The sequence below is a fragment of the Medicago sativa genome, chromosome 2 (genome assembly GCF_051527215.1).
Source record: "Medicago sativa cultivar Bolivia chromosome 2, Bolivia_mono, whole genome shotgun sequence".
NCBI classification, from domain to species: domain Eukaryota; kingdom Viridiplantae; phylum Streptophyta; class Magnoliopsida; order Fabales; family Fabaceae; genus Medicago; species Medicago sativa.
Window position 1 is genome coordinate 161,645 of NC_140750.1, and position 5,378 is coordinate 167,022.

The 5,378-nt window shown below is 32.5% G+C and overlaps 1 non-coding gene across 1 annotated transcript; it reads right to left on the minus strand.

The window, feature by feature from the left end:
- Positions 1 to 1,597: 1,597 nt before the first annotated feature.
- On the minus strand, positions 1,598 to 1,704 carry LOC146943306 (small nucleolar RNA R71). Its single transcript, XR_015029503.1, has one exon. It is a non-coding gene; the product is annotated as a small nucleolar RNA R71 (small nucleolar RNA).
- Between the last annotated feature and the right edge of the window lie 3,674 nt (positions 1,705 to 5,378).

Consider the following 5,378-nt stretch of genomic DNA (forward strand, 5'->3'; position numbering starts at 1 on the left):
AAAAATATATTCCCACATAGTCATAAGCTTGGCACGGCACGTGCCAACATGTGGCACGGCCGTGCCACCTCCCAGAAGCCTCTTTTGCTGCTTTTCTTCGAGCCCAAGTTACTCTGTTGTAGTTTTACTGCTTTTCCCTTGTAGTTGCTTAGATTTTAAGTCAATTGTAAAGCTATAAATAGAGTAGCACTCCATCATAAACATTCATCTTTTGTTCTTGGAATAAAAGTTCACTTTTATATTATTGTTCTTTTATATTACTGTTTTCTCTCTTCTTCCCCCATGTCTACAATGAACGTTAGTGAGTAGACTTCTTTGTCTTGAGATTGTTGGAAAAGTCTAATGACATAATCCTAACAAACCAAGCTTTAACCCTAATTCTATGTAGCCGTACTTTCTAATTTAGATTCACCGTTTTAACATGAATTAACAATTATCAAACTGTGGAAGCGAAAGCGGAGGGTTTGATAATTGTTAATCCATTATCCCAAACATCAATTCATAAAGCGAGAGCGGAGCTTTGATGTTGGAACAAGTGAATCTAGACAATAATTGCAAGACAGTGAAATAGTCCTTGCAATTATTGAGACACAGGTAGTTTCAATCCTTATAAGCATCTTCTAGTAATCAAGTCAGCGAAATAGGCTTGGTTACTAGAAGTAAACTCTCACCGGACTTTCATCGGAAAGGTGAGGGGCTAAAGGGAAACCGGTCTTAAGAAATTACGGTGTAAACCATGGAATTAGAAGTTAAAGTCTTGTCTAGTGAAAGATTTGTTATTATGACAAACCAATAATCCCAAGGCTCTTTTATTATTATTGTTATTTACCTTCAGCAATTAAACCCTTTTTTATAAGCTTTCTTCTCTTCTAATCATTCTCTAAAAGTTGATTGAATTCATAACTCCCTAGCGGAACGATACTCTTTCTTACTACTATTACTTCGATAGGCCGTGCACTTGCGGTTTGACCCTATCAAGTTTTTGGCGCCGTTGTCGGGGAGTTGTTGTAATTTGGTTAACTTTTTAATAGTGATTAGAAAAAAAAAATCTTTTTCCTTATTTTATTTCTTTTTATATTTCTTTAAAAAAAAAATCTTTTGCTTTATTTTATTTTATTTTATATTTGTATTTCTTTCCAAAAAAAAAAAAAAATCTTTTCCTTTATTTTATCTTATTTTATTTCTTTTTCTATTTCTTCTTTTGCCTTTAACTTCTTGGGAAGATAATAACGATATGGCTAAGGAACACTCTCTCAAAGAGTATGCAATCCCATCTTCAAATGAGTCATACGATGCTATTGTGTACCCAACGGTTGAGGACAATTTTGAAATAGAACCTGCACTTGTTCACTTAGTGCAGCAAAATCAATTTTTCGGATCACCCACTGAGGATCCGAATTTTCATATTTCAACCTTTTTAAGACTCAGTGGAACCTTGAATGCAAACCAAGAGGCCGTAAGGCTGCACCTCTTTCCTTTCTCCTTAGGGGGTAGAGCTAGTGCTTGGTTTCATTCATTGGAAATCGGTTCTATCTTTTCATGGCAACAAATGAAGCAAGTTTTTCTTGCCCGATTCTTTCCCTATTCTAAAACCGTCCAATTAAGGATTCAAATCACACAATTCACTCAAAAAGATGGAGAATCTCTTTACGATGCGTGGGAGCGTTTCAAACAAATGCTTAGACTTTGTCCCCATCATGGTTTAAAGAATTGGCTTATTATTCATAATTTTTATAATGGTCTTTTGTATACCACAAAAATTTATGTTGATGCAGCTGCAGGTGGAGCTTTAATGAACAAGAATTACACAGAAGCATACGCCTTGATTGAAGACATGGCTCAAAATCATTACAAGTGGACCAACGAGAGAGCCATCACTAATTCTTCACCCTCCAAAAAGGAGGCAGGTATGTATGAAGTTTCTAACTATGATCACCTAGCCGTTAAGATTGATGCATTAACCCAAAAATTTGAAAACAAAAATGTTAGTGTCATCTCTTCTTCTTCTTCTTCTGCATCTCCTTCTTCTGAAATTTGTGGTGTATTTGGCCATATTGGCATCGATTGCAAACTAGGTAGTGTTGTTAGAAGTCCTGAGCAAGTAAACTATGCTCAATATAATCAAGGGTTTAGAAACAACCAAATTTTTTTTCAAACCCCTCAAAATCTTTTTGGACGACAAACAACACCACCCAGTTATGCAAATAACCAAAGAGTCCCTCAAAAATCTAGCTTGGAAATCATTTTAGAAAATTTTATTATAAATCAATCCGAGCAGCTCCAAAAGCTTCAAAATCAAACTGAATTTTTGAGTGACTCTCTTGCCAAACTTACTTCAAAAGAAGACTCCATTTCTACTCACCACAAATTGCTAGAGACTCAAATCTCTCAAGTAGCCCAACAAGCGACTGCTTCCTCTCCTACCTCCAAAGTCCTTCTAAGCCATATTGAAACCAAACCTAAAGACCATATAAGTGATGTTATTCTTAGGGGTGGTAAACAATTAGAGGACCCAGTTGTGAAAGTTAAGAACAATGAAGGAGAAATAGGGAGTGATGAGCCTCAAGGTGGGAAAGTCATGGGAGAGAATGATAAGTCATTTGTTTCACCATCTCAAGAGCCAGAAATTCCATTAACACAAGGGTTTGATGAGTCCAAGTTAGATGAGCAGTTTATGAATTTTATTGAAATACTTCCAAACAAATTGCCACCTAAACTTAAGAATCTAGGAAGCTTTTCCCTACCTTGTGTCATAGGATCTGAAACCATTGAGAAAGTCATGTGTGATTTGGGAGAGAATGTTTGTTTGATGTCATTGTCCCTTTCTGAGAGATTGGATATAGGATAGATAAACCACCTTCTAACCGTCAAGCTAGTGACTCTAAACAAGCGCTTCGTGGGAGGCAACCCATGAATTTTATTGCTTTTATTTTTGTTGTGTTATTTTAAATTGTTTTGTAGGTATTTGTCCAAATATGATGCAAAAAAGTGAAAGAAAGTTGAAGCCGTTGACCAGAAACCAAAAAAAAAAAAATCAAAAAAAAAATTTTTTGAAAAAAAAAAAAAAATTGTTTTCTTACCAGAAGCTTGGCACGGCCCGTGCCAAAGTTGGCACGGCCCATGCCAAAGTTGGCACGGCCGTGCCAACCTTACAGCAAAAAAAAAAAAAAAATATTTGAAAAAAAAAATATTTTTTTTTATTTTTTTTTTCCCTTATTCAAAATACCATCTTTCATCCTTTCTCCATAACTCTCTAAACCTCACTTAAACCCAAATATCATCACTAAACCAACCCTTTTCACCCAAAACAACCAAAAATCAAAACTAAGGTCAATGGCATCCAAGAGGAAAGGTAAGGAGTTTGAAGACTCCGGAAGTGGTGCAAGAAGCAATCAACAGCCCGCAATCATAGGATCAAATTCAAGGATCCCGAGCAAAGGAATAAGTATAAATCTCTAATCTCTAGAACTATCTCTCCTTACAGGTACCTTGATGTTAATGCTATGGATAGTCTAGAAATAGATGAATATGTGATTAGGCTGTTGAATAACACAACCCTGTGCTTAGGTACCTTCAAAGGGTTATGGCTTGCACCGTATAGAGTAGGAAAGAGGTAGGGAATGATGAGTGCTGTTTATGTTGTGGGCTATGCTTTATAACCATCATATTAAAATCTATATAATATAAATTTACGGCCGATTCCATAGCCCTTCTCTTATTCTTATGACAAGTGGCATTCTCATTCTCTTCTTTTTACAAATGCTCTCACCACATTCATTCTCACAAAATACTCTCACCACATTCATCCTCACAAATTTGTATTTAATGTTTATGTATAAAAGGAAGTTTTACAATTTCAAATTCTAATATTTGAAATTAAATTAGAAATCAAACATTTCGTATTCAAAAAATACAAACTTTAATAAAATATGCTTTTTTTGAATAATCAGATAATTTAAATTAAAATATTTGAATTCGGATATTAAAATAAAACAAGTAATACGATTTAAATTAAAATATTTGAATTCAGATATTTAAATTAAAATATTTGAATTCAGATATTTAAATATCAAAGAGATCAAATAATTGATATATGTCAAATAATAAAAATATGATTTGATTTGTCAAAAAAAAATATGATTTGATAAAAGTGAAACTTTTTAAAATAATTTAATTAGATTTGGTAGTAACCATTAATTTTTTATATAATTTAAGTTTATATTCTTTTGATTCTATTTTCAAAATATATATTGTATAGTAACATAGTAAGAATTATTCAATCTTTATTTTGGGAAAGAAAAAAAATCGGATATTTTGTTTCAGGACAAAAAAAAAAATCAGAATTGATTTCAGTTAATTGTATTTGATGGACTTGCTAAAATAAACGTTAAACCTTCCCTAAAAAAATAATCCTTAAACCAAAATAAAAAATAGGAATTAGATGTATTTAATTGGAGTTAAAAACGTATCATTGGTGATAAATGAATGAAATAATGTTCAATAATAAGTATAACTCCAAACATAACAAATCAACAAATTTCAGGATCAAAGGGAGGCAGGATATTTTTATAAGCAATTGTAACAGATATTTTATAGTAAACCTTCCTTATAAACGTTAAACCTTAAAAAAAACGTTAAACCATTGGGCTGATTGAAAAGGTTAATTATATATGCTCCTTAACAAAAGAAAAATAAATCTTCCCTAAAAAAAACTTAAACCTTCCCTAAAAAAACGTTAATTATGGGCTGATTGAAAAGGTTAATTATATATGCTCCTTAACAAAAAAAAATTATGTATTACTTAATGACTGAGATATAAATTTAAACATGTGCTAAAATAAACCTTAAACCATTGGCTGGTTAAAAAAGTTGATTACGCTCCTTAAAAAAAATATTAAGACATTTAGTACATGCCGTAAAATAATTAGTCCTATTTAAGTCCTATTTACTTTTGCATTTAAAATAATAATTAAACAGATCAAATGCCGTAAAATTCATAGTCCTATTTAGTTTTTTTCATATGCAAATCGTGTAAAAAAAATTATATTTTACTTAATAGCTAAGATATGATTTGATTGGTTAAGTTACATGTTGTTGTTTTACGTAATTGTCCTCTACAAGCTATTATAAATTAGACCCTTTGGCCAACACATTCTTCGCACCACAACTTCTGTTTTGTAGTTGTCTTTCATATTCATCTCTTTTTCTTTGCGTGATTTTCGTATTAGTTTGTTAAGCTGAAATGGCACCAAAGATCGACTTGATTTCTGATATATCCCCTTCCAAAGAAAACTGGAATATCAGGGTTCGAGTCGTTCGCCTATGGTTTGTGAGGGACATGAAAAAGGATCAACTTGCTTACTCCTTGGAAATGGTTC